Source organism: Equus przewalskii, chromosome 16, assembly GCF_037783145.1.
Source record: "Equus przewalskii isolate Varuska chromosome 16, EquPr2, whole genome shotgun sequence".
Taxonomy (NCBI): Eukaryota; Metazoa; Chordata; class Mammalia; order Perissodactyla; family Equidae; genus Equus; species Equus przewalskii.
The window spans coordinates 20,999,756-21,020,450 of NC_091846.1; the positions used below are offsets into that span (position 1 = coordinate 20,999,756).

The following is a 20,695-nucleotide window of genomic DNA, read 5'->3' on the forward strand; positions in this document are numbered from 1 at the left end:
AATTAATATACTACGTCTTGAAATTAGTGTTACACAAGTTGCTTAGTCCATTTTCACATCTAAAGTGTATGAGTTTTACTTTCAATTTTTACCTAATGAGACGCATGCCTTGATTAATACACATTAATTCACACAATCCTCTACAAAGCTAAGTGCTTTCAAAATGATTGTACTCTACATTTGTAAAGTACCATCGAGTTTTCAAAGCCTTTCATGCCCATTGAATCATTTAATGCAAATAGCAACCATAGGAGTGAGAAAGACAGCTTCACTATCCCCACTTTACAGTGGAAACCAGCTCAGAGAAGTCTAAGAGTCTGGGCCAATGTCACAGAACTAATGAGTGACAAAACTAGGACTGAAATCCAGGCCTTCTGGGTTTTCCTTCAACATGCCACCCACACATAGTCAGCACAACAACATAACCATAAAATTAATCGCACGGAAACTATTTCTATTATGCCTTCATTCATTCAACAAGTGTCTATTCACTACCTATACATGCTAGACACTGAACTAGAAAGATAGATAAAAGCTCAACAACTCTGCATGCTTTTCCAGGAATTTTGTCTGACTCTTTTCTTTCTTCTTATCCCTGTTTCCAGGAGTTGCGTGGGCTTTCCTCCTTAAACTGTCCAAAATAAACATGGCAATGGCTTGAAGTCATAGCATGCAACTGCAGGCACTGTGATGAAGGCACCTCAAAGTCCATTTTGGGGAAAGTTTCTGAGACCTTCCTTGAATCCTCGGTCTATTGAATACTGTGGGGTAAAGAAGGGAGTCATGACTGTTCTGCTTAGAAAACATGATTCTGTGATTCAAGAAGATGATATATTTAATATCCCACTGATTTTTTTCCCCATCGTCTATATGACTTAGATCATGTTGGTGACTTGGTAACCAACTCCCAAAACCCATTCACCTCTCTGGGTGCCTGTGACTCACTGGATCCCCGACACACTCATTTACATCTGAAGATCTAACCAAGACTGTTTGTGGAGGTACTTTCCAGAGACCTGAGACTATCAGAATTTCTTATCCAAAATTTCTCCTTCCTGCAATACTATCATCCGAGTTTTATTCTTTTTTGTTAAACATTGTTCTCTTCATTCAGTTTGTTTTAAAAATGTGAATGCTGTTAGAAAAAATAGTGTGGGAGGTTTCCATGGCCTTAATGTGAATCTGATTACTGTGAGCTTTGTAGAAAGCTGAGGGGAACAGAGCAATCACACTGAAATGGGATCCTGAGAAAGAGAGGGCGCACAGAACATTCAGAGGCAGGGAGAAAAACAGCAAGGGAAGGACCATCTCATTTAAAGCTCTCCAACTTCACAGTTGTGCCAAAAGGAGCTATGAAATAATAGATATATCATTGGATCCTGAAGATACAGTGCCCACCAGGCAACGTTTCTGCCTTTTGTCTTTTTATTTAAAAAAATCATTTGCAATGTAAAAATGGAATTTTGGTTTCTGTGGGGGAAATGGATGAATTACTTTGAGTACGAAAATTTCCAGCTGCCTCTAAGAAATTTCTACCTAAGTACATTACCACCAAATCAAATAAATCATCACCCTAAAAACGTCCCCAAACACCTCCTCATAAATATTCAGTTTTTCCACAAACACACAATTCAGTGTAGGTCCTTGGGAACCTCTTTGATGCAGTCTTTGTCTTCCTCCTCACATCTAATCTATCACTGAACACTGACATTTCTCCCTACAAACCATCCAATTTGTTTTATTCCCCGTGACTTCATTCTTTTTCATTTCACCCCTGGATTACAGCAGCAACCTTGGGATTGGATTACCTACCTTGAGTCCATGCTTCTCCACCTTGGTTTAAGCTGGGGAAATTTTTTAACTATGGATACCTGAGGTTCAGCGACAGAGATTCTGATTTAATTGGTCTGTGATACAGCCTGGGCATTAAGAGTTTGTTGTGTTGGGTTTTTTTTTTTTATTATTGTGGTAAAACATACATAACATAAAATTTACCATCTTATCTATTTACCATCTACATCTATTTTTAAGTGTACAGTTGAGTAGTGTTAAGAATATTTACATCATGTGCAACCAGTCTGCAGAATTCTCTTCACCTTGCAAAACTGAAATTCTCTAACCATTAAACATTACCTCCCCATTCTCTCCTACTCTAGCCCCTGGAAACCACCATTTTACTTTCTGTCTCTAGGACTTTGACTATTCTATGTATCTCATATAAGAGGAATCACACAATATTTATCTTTCTGTGACTGGCTTATTTCACTCAGCATAATGTCCTCAAGTTTCATCCATGTTGTAGGCTGAATAATATTCCATTATATGTGTATATCACATTTTGCTTATCTGTTCATCCGCTGACGGACACTTGGGTTGTTTCCATCTCTTGGCTGTTTTGAAAAATGCTACTATGAACATGACTGTGCAAATATCTCGTTGAGATCCTGCTTTCAATTCTATGGGGGTATACACCCAGAAGAGGAATTTCTGCCTTTGGCCTTTTAAATGCCCACAAAAGGTGATGATAATTTACTCTGCTGTCAACAAACAACAAACCAGGTATGACTTGAGACACTCCACCCCAAGAGAGGGGCATTCCCTTCCCAAGGCTTCTGAGTCTGGCATCACCCTTTCTTGAGTGCGCACAGTGTGCAGAGCCTTACCCTGTCCTGAAGGCCTGGAGGCTTGGCTTGAGCTGAGATATTTATGTGTCTTCACCAACATGGAAAACAAGGAGAAGGTGGGAAAGGACCAGAAGGGGCGGCAAGAGCGGCCCTGGCATTCTGGGTTGGAGGGATGGTTCCTACATCATTGATTTAAGGGCTTCAGAGGCCATGAACACTGAAGAGAGTATTATGCCCACTCTGCAGCTGTAATTAAAATTGGAAACAACTTTCATGTTTAGACCCTAAAATAACTGTAATGAAACCCCACGAAGTTTTGATTTTCCCTATCACATATATCAACTTTGATGCTTTTATACACACACACACACTTATATGTGTGCATATCAACTATTATATAGATATAAAATATTAAAACTTTTTCAAGACATTGTTTTCTTATTTGATGGCCCCCTTCTTGCAAGTGCCTGCAGCCACGTTGACTCTGTCGTCTGGGTCACCCAGCACTGTCCATCCCTCTGGAGAGGACTAGGATTGGAACCAGGTGGTTCAGAGTCCAAATCCAACACAAAAAAGCCCGAGTGACAGTTCCAGGCCCTGCACATACTTGGCAGGGTCTAAGAGCAGGACATTACGACATAGTCCTAATGCTTTATATTGTTCAGGATACTTTCCCAGACATCACACAACTAGATCCCGAGGTGAGGAGGTGCTGTGCTTGCACACATTTATAGACAAGGAAGCCGAAACCCAGTCTAAAGTCACACAGTAAATCAGTGTCTCAGCCTGCTGTCCTGCCTCAGACAAATGCTCTTGTCCACTGCACTTCTGGCACGGATCCTCCCCACCCAGGCTCTCCCATCTGCCTTTGAAGTAGCGGGGTCTAGTCTGCCCAACCGTCAGCCAAGTTCACTCTTGGTAATCTAAACCCTGTGGGAAACAGAAGTCCAAGCCCTCTTCTCAGGACACTTGTAATCCAGAGGAGAAGAAAGGATGCACATAATGAAAACAGACAGGAACACAAATTGTTTTAAATATATAGCCATATACAAACCAGTTGCAGCTGCTACATAGGGCTGTGAAGGGCTGCTGGGAGAGGGAGTGAAGTTGGTCAGGAAGAGGTGGACTTAGAGCAGAGAGGGGTGGGGAAGCATGGCTCAGGGAAAGCATGCTGCACTCTCTTCCAGCAATAAAAAATGGCTCTCATGTAGACAAGTTCTAAAGTTTGAGAAATAAAACCTGGAGAAAGGAGGTCTGTGGGCCAGAAGGGGCCATCTTACCACGATATATGACAGCAGCCCAGGCAAACACAGGCAATTGGCAAATGTCACAGATCCGTGAGTAAAGTTTTAGAGTTTTTGCTAGAGGCAACCAGAAGCCATGGAGATAGTAGCTCTCCCTCAGGAGTGTACTGGGCCTCAGTTTCCCTGTGAGCCCTGAGAACCATCCTACCCCTACATCAGTTTCTCCTAGGGTGGCCTTTGTTGAGGCCATAACTGCAACAGATGCTTCAGGGCAGTAAATAACAGGGTCATGATAGAAAGGGTCTGAAAAGTACCAGAACAACTTTACGTGAGAGTTTTTTTTTAATTGATCCAAATATCTCTATAGGACAAGTATATCACCTCAAAGGTATCTTTCCCTAGCTTTTAACTTTCCACTAATGTTCCAAAAGACCAGATTAAGTTCTCCTGTTGATGCTGCACTTTCCCTTCATAAAATTCCTTCCATTTGCGACTGTTTGTTTTCTGTCTGTCCTGTTACTGGACAGTAAGTTCTTCCAGGGTAAGAACCACCTCTGTCTTATTCTCAGTCAAATCCCCAGCAGGTTTCACAGGCCTGGCCCGTCACAAATGCTCAATAAATGTTTGTTAATTGCTTTCCTGACTAGTTGTGGAAACTTGATTAAGTTACATCCCCTCTTTGAGCCTCAGTGTCTTCATTTATCAATTCACAGATTTGAACTATGTCTAGTCAAAAATCTAACCATGTTTGTGGCTAGCATTTCCCAAAAGGAAATGGGCTGAGACGAGGCACGCCCAACACAGGGCAGAGCCAGAGGCCCTACCACAGCCTCCCCTTTATGTCCCTGGTCCCCGACACCAATCTCAAGGGGAAACCTGAAGTGGGAGCTGGAGAGCAGGTAGAGGATGCACGAGACGGCAAGACCCAACAGGAAGAGATTTGATTGAGAATTAGGTCCTAGTCCCAGTTCTGCTAGTCTCATCTGTGACCCAGAGAAATTCACTGTGGACCTCATATTTCCTAATCCATAAAATGACTGAGCACCAAGGAAAGTTCCCTCCAGATCTAAGATCTTTTTTTTTTTCCTCTTCAGAGCCAAAAGTTGCTCAGTCAGAGCTGTGCTGGCCATGAAAGAGACTTGAGCCCAGTATTATTGCTTGCATTCCCATGGTCTCCTGAGCTCCAAATCCGCACATTTTCTTAGGGGAATTGATGGGAGATTGAATCAACCAAAAGGAAAGAGATGCAGTTTCCTCCAACCTAAGCCATATTAGGCTACCAGGGAAAAAAAATGTAAGGGCTATCAGTAGGGAAGATTTGGAGCATCAACGCAATCCCTCCCCAAGCTGGACTAACTGCACTTTTCAGCTTTTGCATCTGTGTTGTCACTGGGGAGTTATCTGGCTGTGTCTGTGTTTTAACATCTGTCAGCTAAATCAGAGATTCAACTGCAAAACTTGTAGGGCTCAGAAGCACCATGTGGTTTTTGACACTCCCTAGATGACACAGGGTCAAGAAAGCAATAAATGAATTGCCACGAGACCCAATATAACATTTTCATCAGTAAGACGGCCCTTGTTGCAAAAAGCCTGTGCTCCAAAAAGAAATAACATGTACCCATTTTCTCCAGAACCATATTTGGAAATTTCAAAGGAGCAGACTATAACAACCAGAGGCATCTGGGATGAACAAACAGCTTTCTATTTAAAGAGTATAATGTCTCTAAACATAACAGAACCAACATGCCTCATCAGAATCTACTCCAGGTACGAGTAAGTAGCACCTTGAAGCAAGGTACATGTGCTTTTATATCTGCTACACAATATCACAGGTGTCCTGACCATGTGGGCACACAGCCACATAGAACTACTTCCTAGGGCCCTACTGCTTTAACCAAAGGCTACTCTTTCAGCTTCCTTTGCTTTGCAGATAGAGAAATTGAGCTAGGAGGTAGTGGAATGATAGGTCAATTCAAACAGCCCGATTTACATTAACATCAGGATTCGAAATCACAGAATTCTCAAGATTTCATATAAAAATTGAGTTACTGAATAACTCTCCCCCATGCAAAGCAGAAGTGCAGTAGCAACGTTTCAGAATACCAGGTGGCCCACCAGCAAATCCACATAGCAAGTCTTCCACTGGAGCAAGGGCAGCATTTCCTTTCTTAAAGGGGCCCACATTTTTAATACTCCCTACTAATTCCAAGCAAGATCTCTTAACTATAAATGTGATAGCTAAAGTCTTGTGGAAAGAATAGTCAATCAACTTCTAGACTACATTTCCACATGGCTTCTGTTTCAAAGGCTAATGTTCACGTAAATGAGGGTTTCTGGGTCCCTTTGCTTTTCACAAGTCTTGAACTCCACACCTAGCAGCCACATTCAGCAGAAGGCCTCACTGAAATACTTGCCCTGTGCTAACCAGAAGCATGAATGTTTTCCTGCTCTGCTCTGTCCTTGGACAGGAGTTGAAGCTCATTTCATATGTAACTGTTAATATACAATATTGATATGTAACTGTTAATGCATCCACTGTTGTAAGCTCTTTGCATGTATTGCCTCGTCTAATCCTCAAAACAACCTCACGAGGTAAGTACAATTTTGTGATTCCACTTCACAGATACAGAAACCAGAGGCACAGAGAGGTTAACTTATTCAAGGTTAGGTAACTCAACAAGCTAACAACTGATGGAGTCAGGATTTGAGTTCAAGCTTTTCTGCACTACCAAGTAAGCTCCATGAGAATGGAGACTATTTTATTCACTGCAGCATTTTCAGTCATCTGCGTGGTACTTGGGATATAGTATGTGCTCAATAAATATTTATTGAGTGAATACACTGTACATCTTCATCAAACCAAAAGAATGACCCAGCATCACAAGCATTGACATGAACCAAGAGTAAGTTGCTTAGAGGAGTATTCGGGGAGAGAATTCTTCATGTAACCCCTGGGCTTTCCATAAAGAATGCAAAAGCCCATTGTGTCCACCTGAGAAGAACTAGGAGAAATCCTTCTGACCTATTTCTCAAGTGACTCCCCAAACCTCCCTTCTCCCAGGCCACCTTGATTAGGTCACTGCTGAAGTTGAGTCAGTGTTTAGCACCACAGTCAGCTTATAATGCTTTAACCATTAAAGTTTACTCTATCATCTGCACTTTAAAGAAAGAAATTACCCCAAATCACAATAGCCAGAATCTCCTTTAGATCTGTCTACAGAATCATGTTAAGATGCAGACTTAGAGTTTGCCTCTAGTTTATCACAAAGTAACTCTTCCAGAACTGGACCAGGCACGTGAGGTCTCACTCCTCCACTCCCCACCCTTCATCAGAGGGCCACCTCGCTCCTGTCTTCTGCCATTCTTCCAGGCTCCTTCCTAAATTAAAATTTTGGATTACCCAGACTCTCATGCTTTTCAAAATAAAACCTAAATTACTACCTTATGTTTGGGTCAAGTCAACACTCCGTCTGGCATCTCTCATTTCTGCGTGAGATTTGAACAAACCCACCCAGCACAAGTGGAAAATTGGTCTTGCATCACATACTCTGTTAGGATCACCACATTTGGAATTCTAGGTTTATTCTCCCACAGAGTCAAATTTAGCCCAACCCTAGAGAACAGTTCTGTGCACTCTGACATTCAAAATAATATTTGCTAAAAAGCGTGGGGGGTTGCAGGCAACTTGAGCTGCAGCAAAAGTCATGTTATTACTGCCTCAACTCCTACATGGGTTCCATCTTAGTCATCAGGCACATGGTTAGGGCCTTGGCTTAGTTTCACAACCTACCTCTATTTTTCAACCCAACCTCAGAGGACACAGGTAGGTTTTGTTGTATAGTTGTTGTTTTGTTTTGTGAGAGCCAAAGAGTAAGCCATCATGGTTATAGTCTTTTCTTTTAAGGAAATCTCACCAAAGGTGAGACAAAACTTATATACAGGCAGGTATGCCTTGGCTAAATCAAAGTAATGATGGTTGCTTCCAAAGTAGCCAGGACTGAATAAGGAAGTAGCAATCTTTAAAATTCTTTGTGATTTAAAAGCAAATTTCATAGCTTAATTTAATTCCCAGTTGGATTTGTCCCTCCGGCTGCCAGTTTTAACCATTCACCAACCACACAGACAGATGGCACCGATAAGGATTATTTCTCTTTTATAGTAAAGACTGAGCCTCATTCAGGTTACCTCAAGGAAAAAATTAGATTTATTTTTAAAATAAATGGGCTAGCCTTGGCTCAGAAACTATCAGGATCCTAGGCAGTTACTCTCCCTTCTCTCTTTAGCCACTTCTCTCCCTCTCCACATGTTAGTTTCATTCTTCTTACTTTACCAACTAGCCTCCTTGTAACTTCAGCTTGCACCTGACCAAAATGGCTGCCTTGGCTCTAAATCTACCACATGGCCTTTTAGCTAGCTGGCCTAGGTTTCTGTTTCCCATCTTCTGGTTCTGAAGGCCTCATCATATCTTTGTGGGCCAGTGTATGCAGGTCTTGGTAACTGGTCAGTCTAGGTTGGAGACATCCCTGAATGTGAAGTCAAGAACCCACCAAGTTCCAGACAGACAGATTTGCGACTGAGTAGTATAAAACATAATTATTAAGGGACTGTGGTGGGCAAGCAATGCCTGGTATCTCAAGTACAAATGTTTTTAAATTTTTGTTCTCATTAAAGGCAAACTTGCTAATAGCCACCATTTAAAATTAAGGTTCCATATATCTAATACTACTATACTTTTTAAACCTCCTTCATTCTTTATCTTATTGAGATGTAATTGACATATAATCCTCCCTCATTCTTTAAAGTAAAATTGGACAAATTGAACAAAAACTTTAAATGGTAAATGTGATCATAATCTGAAAAGCTCTGGGAATCTTTGATTCATGTGGAATAATGTACGAACTCTCGAATCTTTCAGATAGCAATTGTCAGTGAACATCATTATGTCCCCTCCAAATTAACCCAACATCACCAAAAACCGAAAACGTGGGATGCACACAGTTTTAAGTAAAATCAATAAACATTGGTTAATGTCTCTCACCACCTCTGTTTTTCACAAGCTGCACCTATTTCCTGTGGCTCGTGAATGCTCAGAAAATAATAAGACCATCCATCAGCAATTCTATCACAGCTTTTGCATGCCGATTCTCAACTCTGCCCCCTAATTTTCTTCCTGATATTAAGAATAATGTTTACAATGTGATAACAGCACATTCCCAGTGTGAACATGGCCAACAGTCATAAAAGCAAATACCTAGAGCTATCTCTGTTGAATGTGCTTTGCAGTACTGGTCCCCATGGGATAAAGTAGCCCAGTACTCCATGAGGGAATTGTAGTATAAGTATCCATTGACCTGTAGCTGAACTTACCACTTGCTGTTTTTCTCTTACAATCTAAATCTGGAAATGTGCTGTCTGGTCAGCAGCGCACTACCAAGTCATTCAGCAAAATGCTCCAGATGCCATAAAAGCGTGCCTATGTGTTAGAAAATGAACTTGTAAAATATAGTCTAAGGATTGTGTGAAGGCCATATTTCACACAGCCAAAATGCTTCTGCCGAGACACCTTTGTAATGCAGCCAGGCAGCAGCTGTGTGTATTGTAGACGCTGTGGGTGTGAGTCTGTCTGTGGAGTCACAGCTGACCCTGCCCCTGGCCTGCCTTGTCACTGAACACCCTCGCTGGGACAGCATCCTGAATCCGTCTCACTGGGCACTAACAACGGAGCCAGGCCCGCCTCAGAGAGCTCCTGTCAAATCAACGCTCTCTTTAGTCTGACTTCGTAAGACACATCACTACTCTCCAACCATCGGCAAACTGGAAAACAGACACAAATCATATGTGACAAATATTATATAATTTAATAAAGAGCAAGCCAACTTTCTGAAAAACACTGTAGTGGCTATTTTTTTTTAAGATTTTATTTTTCTTTTTTCTCCCCAAAGCCCCCTGGTACATAGTTGTGTATTTTTAGTTGTGGGTCCTTCTACTTGTGGCATGTGGGACACCACCTCAGCACAGCCTGACGAGCAGTGCCATGTCCGAGCCCAGGATCCAAACCGGTGAAACCCTGGACAGCTGCAGTGGAGCACGCGACCACTTAGCCACAGGGCTGGCCCCTGTAGTGGCTATTTTTAATGAATAGTTGTGCTTTAAAAAAACACTAGGCATTTCATGATTATGTCTGGCCTTTTTGTTTTTCAGATTGGGGCTTTGGTTTTAATTTATCCTTAGGTTCATTAGTTGGGTTGTCTTTTGCTTTTTAACAAATACTTCATGTTGATTTCTCTTTTAGTATTTACGTTATCTGTATCTATAAATTATGTTATTTATCGCTCCATAAACGTTTTTGTTGATTCCACCTCCTAATTGTCTCTCAACTCAGTTGACTTCTCTTCCCCACAATCACCCTGTCTAAGCCCCCATCACTTTCGCCTTCAGTATCCGCCTCCTAACGGGCCTCCCCACTCCGCTAAAGCTCCCTCCTAGACACTGAAATCAGAGAACTGTTTTTAATACATATCTGACCAAAACACCTCCAGGATTAAAAGCTCTCAGTGACTTCCTAATGGTCCTTTCTGACTTCTCCAGCTTAATTTCACACCAATCTTCCCCCTCTACTCCTATCCCAGCACCTGCCCCCACACCTCAGGACTACAGGAGTCCTCCTTCAGTTTCTCCCAAATCCTTACCCCTTCAGACACTTCCCAATGCCATTCCCTTTTGCCAGAAATGCCCTTCCCAACTCTTCGCCTGAAGTACTCATAGCGGTCCTTCCTCTCAGCTTAAACTGCATTCCTTCCAGAACCTTCTCCAATTGCCAATCCAGGTGAGATCCTACTAACTGCTTTCAAAGCACCCTGTTCTTCATCATGCTTATTATCACAATTGTACTTAACTATGTGGGCAATTAGCTGTCAAATGTGTGGTTCTGTACCTGTGTTCAACTTGGTCTCTCTCAGATGTTGACATCACAGACCTTCAGCAAACACCTGCCATGAGTAGAGTGCATCACCGATACATGACATGACAACTGTTCAGAAGGGTAACTGAAGTTGCTCGCATAGCAGGTTGAGGATGGGTCTGAGATCGGGGCTTTCCACCGACAGGAACACTCTTCCCTTGGTGCTTTCTGTTGTCCTGAAGTCCACAAATAATTAACCCGGGTCTGGCTGAGAGGCTAAGGTCTGGCTGAGAAGCCGACTGGTGAAACTTATAGCCCAAAATTCACCTGACCAAATCATATAGGAAATCATTTTTCTCAAGTTAGAAGGAGGCTCAAGATTTTATGTCTCTCTAGGAGTTAAGTCTAATAATCCAAAAGGCTCTTACTTACATTTTTCCTGTTACTTACTTTTTTTCTAATAAACTTTTTATTTTAGAACACTTTGAGATTATTGTGAGGATAGTACAGTGAATTCTTGTATACCCCACACCCAGTTTCCCCTATTATTAGTACGTTGTACACTAGTATAGTATATTTCTCACAATTAATGAGCCAATATTGATACATTATTATTAACTAAAGTCCACCTTTTACTCATCTTTCCTCAGATTTTCCCTAATGTCCCTTTTCTAACCAAGGATTCCATGCAGGATACTAATTACATTTAGTAGTCAGGTTTCCTGAAGCTCTTCTTGGTTGTGACAGTTTCTCATATTTTGCTTGTTTTTGATGACCTTGATAGTTTTGAGGATCGCTGAACATTTTGTAGACTCTCTTAACTGGCATTTTCCCAAATTGAGATATAATTCATACCATAAAATTCACCCTTTTAAAGAGTATAATTCAGCGGGTTTTAGCGCATTCAAACTGTGTTGCACAACTCTCACCACTATACAATTCCAGAAAATTTTCATCACCCTAAAAAGAAACCCAGTACCCATTGGCAGTCACTTCCCATTTCCCCCTCCCCTCAGCCCCTGCCAAACACTAATCTACTTTCTGTCTCTATAGATTTGCCTATTCCGGACATTTCATATAAATGGGATCAGATAATATGTGGCCTTTTTTGTGTGACTGCACTTAGCATAAATTATTCAAGGTTCACCCATGTTGTAGTATATATCAGTACTTAAATTCTTTTTAGAGCTGCATAAAATTTCATTGTATAGATATACAATATTTTATCTATTCATCAGTTGATGGACATTTGGGTTGTTTCCACTTTTTAGCTTGTGAATAATGCTGCTATGAACATTTATGTACAAGTTTTTGTGTAGACATGTGCTTTGAATTCTCTTAGGTATATACCTAGGAGTAGAATTGCTGGGCTGTAATTAGCAACTCTATGTTTAAACTTTTGAGGATTTCTGAAGCAGCTACAACATTTACATTCCCAACTTCTACACATTCTCACCAACATTGTTGTTGTCTGCCTTTTTTATTTTAACTATTCTATTGGGTGTTAGGTGGTATCACATTGTAGTTTTGATTTGCATTTTCCTCACGTCTAATGACATTAAACATCTTTTCATATGTTTATGGGCCATTTGTATACTTCTGTGGAGAAACGCCTATTCAAATGTTTTGCCCATTTTTTAATTGGGTTATTTGTCTTTTTATTGTTAAATTGTAACTGTTCTTCATATATTCTGGCTCTACCTTTATCAGATGCATGATTTTCAAATATTTTTTCCAATTGTATGAGTTTATTTTCACTTTCTTGATAGTGTCCTTTGAAGTTCAAAGGTTTTTATTTTGATGAAATCTAATGTATCTATATTTCCTCTGTTTGTTTGTGCTTTGGGTGCCACATCTAAGAAACCATTGCCTAATCCAAGGTCACAAAGATTTGCACCTATTTTTTCCCCAAGAGTTTTATATTTCTAGCTCTCACATTTGGGTGTTTTTTTTTCAATATATCGAATGAAGAGTAAAACTTGCAACAAGAAACAAAACTACATTTAATATAAACAACCAAAGTAATGTGAATAGAAAGATCTGTATTACAGGTTCTGTTGTACCTCTGAACAATCATGTGAATGAAGGGAGCACTTTACCTCTCTGAATCCCAATTTTCTCATCTATAACATGGGCTAATGAAATGTTGGTCTCTAAGGAAACTGTCAGCTCCAGTAAAATCATGGAAGCAGATGGAACAAAGCCTATTCTTTTAAGAAGAAAATAATGAATATGAAACTGGACATAAGAATCATGTTAATGGATACAATGGAGAAAAGACAGTCTCTTCAATAAATGGTGTTGGGAAAACTGGACAGCCACATGCAAAAGAATGAAGGTAGACCACTATCTCACGCTATACACAAAAATAAACTCAAAATGGATCAAAGACTTGAAGATAAGTCCTGAAACTATAAAACTCCTAGAAGATAATATCAGTAGTACATTCTTTGACATTGAACTAAAAAGGATCTTTTCAAATACCATGTCCTCTCAGACAAAGGAAACAAAAGAAAAAATAAACAAGTGGGAATTCATCAGACTAAAGAGCTTCTGCAAGGCAAAAGAAACTAGAATCAAAACAAAGAGACAACCCACCAATTGGGAGAAAATATTTGCAAATCATATATCTAACAAGGGGTTAATCTCCATAATATATAAGCAACTCACCCAACTGAACAATAAAAAAAACAAACAACCCAATCAAAAAATGGGCAGAGGAGATGAACAGACATTTTTCCAAAGAAGATATACAGATGACCAATAAACACACGAAAAGATGTTCAACATCACTAATCATCAGGGAAACGCAAATCAAAACTACACTAAGATACCACCTTATGCCTGTTCAAATGGCTATAATCACTAAGACTAAAAATAACAAATGTTGGAGAGGGTGTGGAGAGAAGGGAACCCTCATACACTGCTGGTGGGAATGCAAACTGGTGCAGCCACTTGGGAAACAGTATGGAGATTCCTCAAAAAACTAAAAATAGAACTACCATATGACCCAGCTGTCTCACTACTGTGTATCTACCCAAACAATTTGAGATCAACAATCCAAAGTAACATAGGTACCCTTGAGTTCATTGCAGCACTATTCACTATAGCCAAGACACGGAAACAATCCAAGTGCCCACTGACTAAAGATTGGATAAAGAAGATGTGGTTTATATATACAATGGAATACTACTCAGTCAGAAAAAAAGACAAATTCATCCCATTTGCAATAACATGGAAGGACCTAGAGGGAATTACGCTAAGCAAAATAAGCCAGTCTGAGAAAAACAAACACCAGATGATTTCACTCATATGTGGAATATGAACATGGACAAAGAAATACATGTACAAAGAAAACAGTTCAGAGGTTATGAGGGGAAGGGGGTTGGGGGGTGAGCACAGGGGGTGAAGGGGAGCAGTTATGTGGTGACAGTCAAGAAATAATGTACAACTGAAATCTCTCATTGATGTAAACTATTATGAACTCAATAAAAAAAAGAAGTATAAAAGAAAAAAAAAAGAATCATGTTAACGGATATATCCATTAAATCATACCAGCAAGATTCCTTCAATTGATGCTCATACTTGCTGAGAACTAAAGGTGTAAAGTGTTTAGGAAATACCACAAAAAGAAGACAAAAATCCAAGTCATTCATTTGGGAGTATTTATCTGGACATTTGGGGTTTTGATACTTTTTTTCAGTTAATTTTTGTATATAGTACAAAGTAGGGATCCAACTTCATTTTTTTGCATGGCTTTTGTTTGTTTTTTGTTTTTTTCTGAGGAGATTCACTCTGAGATAACATCTGTTACCAATCTTCCTCTTTTTGCTTCAGAAAGATTTGCCCTGAGCTAACATCTGTGCCAACCTTCCTCTATTTTATATATGGGATGCTGCCATAGCAGGGCTTGATGATCCACATCTGGGATCCGAACCTGCGAACCTCAGGCCTCCGAAGCGAGCATGCAAACTTAACCACTATGCAACCAGACCAGCCCCAGGCCATTACTCTTTATAATATTCTTTCTGCTCCTTTCTCGCTCTTCTATTCTTCTGGGACTTCCGTTATGTGCATATTGGTCCTCTTGATAGTGTCCCACAAGTCTCTGAGGCTCTGTTCATTGCTCATCATTCTTTTTTCTTTCTTCTCCTCAAACTAGATAGTCTCAATCAATTTATCTTCAAGTTCTCTGATTATTCCTTATGCTTATTCAAATCTACTGCTGAGGCCCTCTAGTGAATTTTTTTATTTCATTTATTGTAATTTTTAACTCAATAATTTCTTCTTGGTTCTTTTTTTACAATTTCTATTTCTTTTGATAGTCTCTATTTGGTGAGATATCATTCTCATTTGTTCCTGTAGTTACTTGAACATATTTAAAATAGCTTATTTAAAGTATTTTTCTACAAAGTCCAACATCTGGGCTTCCTTGAGGACAGTTTCTGTTGACTGTCTTTTTTTCTGTGTATAGGCTATACTTTCTTGTGTCTTTTCATATATCACAATTTTCTGTTGAAAGCTGGATATTTTAAATAACATAATATGGCAACTGCAGAATACAGATTGTCCCCCTTTCACTAGGGTTTGTTGCTATTGGTGTTTGTTGGTGGTGGTGGTCATGCTTTAGTGACTTTTCTGAATTAATTGTGTAAAGTCTATATTCTTCGTTACATGTGGCCACCAAAACTTCTGCTTAGTTAGGTGTTCATCTAATAATTAGACGTTCCCTTAGATGCCTGAACTCAATAAGTTTCCCAGTCTTTGCTGAGGGACTCTGTGTGCATGTGTGGGCATGCTTTCAACAGTCAGCGAGGCAGTTTACAACTCCACCTTAGCCTCCACTTCCTGCTTGTACAGAGCCTCAAGATTAACCAAAGTGGAGAGCTTAGAGTGAGAGGTGAGAGCTTAGACGTCTTTCCTGAGTATGTGCACGTCCTTGGGCATGCACACAATACATTCATGTGACCTTTTAGATTCCCGGGAACAGGACATAGCTTTTCAAAACCCCCTATGGATATCTTGCTCCCCAGAATTTCCCTTTGAAGCCTTTTTGGTTAGCCCATTGTTTGCCACAATTGTTATTCACTGCTTCAGGTAGCTGAGATGTCAACATTTGCTTCTCATTGTTGTTAACAAACATCTCTAATGAAAAGGCTATTCACATTAGGTGACCTCTGAGTTAGGCCAAATAAAGATAGTTCTGCAAGTGGGGTCTTCCAGTGAACCACCAGACAAGTCCAATCATGACAAGTCTCTGGGAATGGGGATTTGAGGGAACCTCAACCCAATTCTACCCTCTCCAGTGTCTACCAGGCTGCTGGTTTTCACTGTGGTTTACAGACTGTTGGTTTTCATGTCCACTGTGGAGCTAGGAAGGGTGGAGTGGGGGATTGAATGGGACAAGGTAAACACCACAAAGCTCTGTACTCTTATCAAAATTCAGCCATTTTTCTTGAATAAATGTTCCCTAGATGGCAGTAAGCCCTGAGATCCAGGAAGCTCAATGAACCACAAGTTAAATAAATAGACATGCAAACACCAAGGCACATCATAACCAAGTTGCTGAAAACCAATGATAAAGAGCAAATCTTTAAAGCAACCAGAGAAAAGAGACATTTCACAGATAGAAGAGCAATAATTAAAAATATCACTGACTTCTCACCAGAAATAATGCAAACCGAAAGAGAGTGGAGTATCATCTTTAAAGTGACAAAAGAAAAAGCTATAACCTAGAATTCTATATCCAGCAAAAATATCCTTCAAAAATATAGGTGAAATAAAGGCATGTTCAGACAAAATAAAGATGAGAGAATTCACTGCCAACAGACCTTCAGGTGGAAGATATGTATGTGAATAATATAAATGACCTCTTAATCATTTAATTCATTAAAAGACAATTAATTATTTAAAGACAAAATAATTACAATGTAATGTGAGATTCATAATATAAGTCTTCTGGTCTCAGGGTTCTCCTCTGTTCATGGATTCTTTTAATACAACATGGCATGATAAACTGATATACATCCCCAGGTAAGATCACAGCAGAGAAGAGGGACACCAGGCCTGCATTCATGCCTAAACAAACAAAAAACTGTAAGAAGCAGATATATTCTCTTATTACCCAAATACACTTTGTACTCCTCAAGCCTTTGTTCCCCTTTACCTCCTCCTCTCTTGTTGAGAATAACTTCCCCTATCCATCTCTGTCTATCCAAAATCTGACTTTCTTTCAGGGTCCCATTCAAATCCTTGCTCATTCATGAAGCTTCTCTTGACTCACCCAAGGACACCTAGCTAGTTAACAGCAGTGCTAGATTTAGAACTTGGTCCTCCTGACACTTATTTCAGTATTCTTTATACCGTAACAAGGGTTCTCAAGGTTTATCAGGCGGCAGATTGCATGAAAGTATTGGCATTTTTGCAAAACACTATGAAATGGTACTTTTAAATTTTTTCAAGTTATGTGCTATGCTTAATCAGGTACTCTCTTGCACTAGATTCTAGCACAGATCAGACATCAAAGCTTAAGGAAGTATTGGAATAAAAAACATAATGCTGGGAAAATTATTTTTCTAAAATCAAAAAACGGCACTCATTTTTTCAATATTTTAGTGGCAAAACAACCTTATTTTGCCTAAAGAATACCAGCGTTCTGTGGAACAATTGAAAGATTGTCATACCAGGTGCCATCCTGAGATTTTAGTTCATTCTCCATGAAAGTTTCTGAGCGACACTTTACTGAGGCTGAACTCCATTCCAATTCCCAAGGAGATGTGCAGAAAAAGAATTTCCCCAGTCTCATATTGCTCTAAAATAAAGTGGACTCTGTTATTGGGCAGAGTTTCATTTTAGAACAAAGATACCTGGATTTGTGGCCTAGAACATGGCTCATTCCGTTATTCTAGATGTAAACTCTCTTAGTTACTCAAATAGACTCTCTAGTCTCAGGATATTCTCTATAATATGTCTTTTAACACATACATTCATGTTAAACAGAGAAAATCCTGACATGGAAAAGAGAAGCCGTTTCCACAGACATCTTCTTCGTATGGCACTAATTAGGGATCCTGGTGCTGAAGGTTTGCCTTTGTTTGGAGCACATGTGGATCTCTAGGAGGAGGTGAAGTACTGCATTAACTTATGATGCTTGGTACCAAGACAGGTGACAAAATCTTTGCCAATAATTCCTGAAAGAAGTCCACCTTTCTCACCAGAGGCCTAACGAGTCACACTGCTGAGAGATGCAGTATGGCTTAAGCTACGCCAACTCCCAGGAAAAGGGACTCTGTGTTCTCCATAGAAGAGACAAGGACACAGGGGCCAGGCTGGTTTTCCAAGGTAAATTAAGCTCCTTCAGAAGAGCTACTGCCTCAGAGTCCCGGCAGTATCCAGAGGATGGAGCACAGCTGGCCTTAGTCACCACCACTAAGGGCAGAACAAGAGGAAATGAGTCTAAACCTCATCAAGAGAAATCCAGGTTAAACAAAAGGAAAAATCTGTGAAGACCGTTAGCGGGATACAATGCCCTTGTGTTTGCCAAGTATTTTTTAAACTATTCAACTCTCCTCAACAGTGGCTGTGACTAATTAAAAATCATGTCACCATATTCCGAAATTTAAACTGGCTATAGCCACAACCACCTTCAAGAATCTATTACTACGCCTCAGGAACTGCTATAATACAACCCAGAAACGGTTCCTGGGATATTTCTATACAATGTGAGAATTCAAATTTAGTTGAATTTAGTTTTCACTGTCTACTGAAATAAACTTTGTGAGGCAACCAAGCTACGTGAAGAGACAGAGAGAATTTTTTTTTAAATATGTTTATTCAGAATTGGAGAAAAGCCACATAATTTACTATACTATTTCAAGCCTAAACTTAGAAAGATATCTCACCATCATATAACATTATGTGGCAACCAGTTTTTGCAAAACAGTCAAACTCCCAATCAGTAATAAGGAATCTTGGAATTCAAAAGTGTGTATTGTTCTTTGGCTAAAAATAGTAGAAAAATCTCAATCCCTTAAATACAGAGTAATCTCTTATAATCTCTTTAATTTACTGCACTTCCTGTGACCAACAAAACCTTACTGAATACCTATTATGTGCCTATTATGTGTAAAGCTTTTTATAAGCATCAAACTGAAATTTTAAATATAAGAAAAAAAGCCTTCTTAAAGATGTTGTAAACATTTAGCATGTCCCGAAAATTATATTATACATTTTAGACACGAGAATGTAATTTAACTAGTTATATGTATTTCTCCTTCTCATACTCAGCAGGTATATTTTCTCAAACTTCTGAGACCTGTATAAAATTCAGTTTCAAATAATCTTTTTAAGAGCCCAAGTCTTTAAGAACACATTTTAGAATTGTGACACTAGTTCCCACAAATTCAGTGATGAGTACTTGCACAGGAACATGTACAATTACGTTCCCAGCCCCCCTCCCCCGACCCCATCTTTCACTCCCCCCCGCCTCTCACTCCCCGCAAGCCCCACCTTCCCGCCCCTGGGGATGTCTGATCTCCAGTCTGGGAAAGGAAAGTACCTCCTCCACATCCTCTCCCAGGGTCTCTCCCCAGGCCTGCGTCCATGGGGAGAAATGCTGACTCACAGCCTCGGCGGGTTAGCAGCTCTCACTTCCCCAGCCCTGCTAAGTGGGACGGCAAAGCCGAGCAACCCAGTGGGTGTGGAGAAATTGTCGTTACACTCTCCAGAGGGCTGTGGGAAGGAAACACCCCAAAGCCTAGAGCGTCTGGCCGACTGTAGGAGCTGCAAGCAAAGGCACCAAAATGTTTGGCTGCCACAGGGGAATGACAGAAAAGGAAGAGAAAGAAAAGAAAGGAAATTAAAGGTCAAGAGGACAGAGAAGGCAAAGGGAGAAAAAGAGAAAAAAAGAAATGCCTAAGGTGAAGTGGTCCGTGGCCTGCCCACCCCTCCTTGAGGGTCACTGTTCTTCCTCTGCCCCTCCTTCCCAGCTGGGGCCTCTGTGCAGGATGTGCCCCTGTCCCTGGGGGCAGCCAGCCAGCAGAGTGTCTCCTTGCTTTCAGCTGACTAACAAATAATCTTTGGCCAGACACTTGCAAACTTGTGTTTATTTGATTGCTCACCAGGTTCCCTTCCAAAAGCTTTTCACTTTTCATTCCACAAAGGAGAAAATTTAATGGAAGTGACTTGCCCAAGAACATAGTTCAAGCTATCTCTCGTCGACCAGACCCAGAGGTAAACTACTGCTCTGCCCAGGACAATACCCACTGATAATAATCTATGATTCTATGTACTTTAGAACCCTGAGGGCCACGTTTCATCATCTCAGAAATTTACAGTGTTACTAATAAAAGAAAAACTCCCTTTCATTCTCAAAAGCAGTTGTGTTATCCTAGAACTATTCTAACTGTAAATTCCAGAATAGGCAAAACTAATCTGTGACAGGAAGAAGTCAGAACAAATTGCACACTCAGTAACAATTGTCAAATACTTTTTTATCAACATTTTATTATAAAATTTTCAAACTTCCAGAAAAGTTGAAACAATTTTATAGTGAAAAACCATATGCCCACCATTTAGATATCATAAATAGCATTTTATTAACTTGCTTTTTCACATATAGATCTCCACGTACCTATCCTTCTACCCATTCATCAACACATCTTGATTTTTGGAAACACTTCAGAGTAAGTTGCAGACATCAAAACACTGCGTCCCTAGACACTTAAGCATGCATTATCTTTAATTAGAGTTAAGCATTTTGTATGATTTTTTTTTCCCTTTTTGGTAAAATCTACACACACTGAAACACACAAATCTTAAATATATCATTGGAAAAGCTTTGATAAATGCATACAGTTGTGTAACCCAAACCACTAGTAAGTATTAAGATATAGAACATGACCATCATTCCAGCAAGTCCTCTTCAT

The 20,695-nt window shown here is 40.0% G+C and overlaps 1 long non-coding RNA gene across 2 annotated transcripts in view; it reads right to left on the minus strand.

Annotated features, from left to right (window-relative positions):
* LOC139076334 (uncharacterized) overlaps positions 1 to 19,692 on the minus strand; it is a 186,899-nt gene extending 167,207 nt beyond the window's left edge. For both annotated transcript variants that reach the window (XR_011527798.1, XR_011527797.1), the window contains exon 1: positions 19,327 to 19,692. This is a non-coding gene — a long non-coding RNA (uncharacterized lncRNA). The remainder of the gene's footprint in view (positions 1 to 19,326) is intronic.
* Between the last annotated feature and the right edge of the window lie 1,003 nt (positions 19,693 to 20,695).